Genomic DNA, 1785 nt, shown 5'->3' on the forward strand with positions numbered 1-1785 from the left:
TTCAGTAGAGACATAAGCCTATATCTGTTTGTGGCTGCTGTGTGTCATATGACATATTTTAGTTGACATTGTTATAGATTACATCTAGATTGCAGCGATACATGACATGGTGAAAAATTACTGAATGAATAATAGGCTACTTAAAGTAGTTTAAGATGAATTTTAAAATTGTGCACCCTAAAAGCACAAGTGGCCACTGTCTGGCCCCCCCAGTTACTGTGGTCTAGAACTGCCCCTGCGGCCCAGGGGTCTCATTTATAAAATTCTCCGTAGATTTCATCCTAAAAGGGTATGTAAGCACAATTGCTAGATTTTGCGTACACTCTAAAAAAAAAAGTTTCTTCAGCGGTTCTTTGGAGTGGTTAAGGTGCTATATAGCACCACTACCGTAAAACCTGTAACTGTGATGTCTATCAAAAAAGAAGAAAAAATGTCTAAAAAAAGAGGAAAAAATAACTTTTATAGCTTTAACGATTCATCTATATTTAATTTAGAAATTAGTGTTTGATAACTTCAATTTTAATTTCTGTATATTTCTGCTGAAGTGCATATGACATTTATTATAATGGGTTTATGTGAAGATTGTTTTAAGTTCACTTAAATTAGAAGTTATTTTTTAAAGTCTAATAAATGTTAAATTTGATAGCTCTCAATTATACTGTAATGCTGAAATGCAATAGTCAATGGTTAAATTTTGTGGGGGGGCAATTTTATAGAGAAATCAGTATTGGTATCATTGATTCTGGCCTTCAGTCATAAAAAAAGTTGTCTCCCTCATCATCACACCCGATTCAACTCATTAGAGACTTTAAGAACTGAAGTGGGTCAGAATAGGTAAAGAGATGTGTGTGAGATCCACGTCACGTTCAGCGTCGGTAGCTAAAAAGAGGTAAAAAGAGGAAATCAATAACTTTTGTATCTTTAATGATTCATCTACATTTAATTTAGAATTTAGTGCTTGATAAATTTATTCAATTTCTGTATATTTCCTACTTGCTGAAGGGCACAGGTAATTATGACATTTATTATAATGGGTTTATGTGAAGACTGTTTTAAGTTCACTTAAATTAGAAGTTATTTTAAGTAGTCTAATAAATGTTAAAATTGATAGCTTTGTAATGTTGAATGTCTAATCAATGGTTAAATATTAGGGGAAAAAATATTTCATAGAGACATCAGAGTGATACTGGCCTTCAGTGATTAAAAAAAGATGCCATTATACAAATATAAAAAATATACTGTCTTTATGTTGTTTCTACATTAATTTGAATATTAAATGTGAAATTATTGCAATATAGAAGTATTTTTCAAAACTTTAATGTTAGGTGGCATTAATCGCGATGAATCACGATTAATTTCAGAAAAAATGTGCGATTACATTTACATTTAATCATTTAGCTGACGCTTTTATCCAAAACGACTTACAAATGAGAACAATAGAAGCAATCAGACCAACGAGAGAACAACAGTACACAAGTGCCATGACAAGTCTCAGTTAGTCTAGCACAGTACACGTAGCTAGTTTTTTTTTTTTTTTTTATTATTATTAATTATTAAATAATAGAATGGAATAGAATAGGTAAGTGCTAGTATTAGTTGGTCAGGTGCTGGCGAAAAAGATGTGTCTTTAGATGTTTCTTGAAAATGTTTAAAGACTCAGCTGCTCGGATTGAGATCGGCAGGTCATTCCACCAGCTGGGAACAGTCCAGGAAAAGGTCCCTGAGAGTTATTTTGTGCCTCTTTGGGATGGCACCACGAGGCATCATTCACTTGCAGACCGCAAG

The sequence above is a fragment of the Sinocyclocheilus anshuiensis genome, unplaced genomic scaffold (assembly GCF_001515605.1).
Source record: "Sinocyclocheilus anshuiensis isolate Anshui unplaced genomic scaffold, SAMN03320099.WGS_v1.1 scaffold659, whole genome shotgun sequence".
Classification (NCBI taxonomy): domain Eukaryota; kingdom Metazoa; phylum Chordata; class Actinopteri; order Cypriniformes; family Cyprinidae; genus Sinocyclocheilus; species Sinocyclocheilus anshuiensis.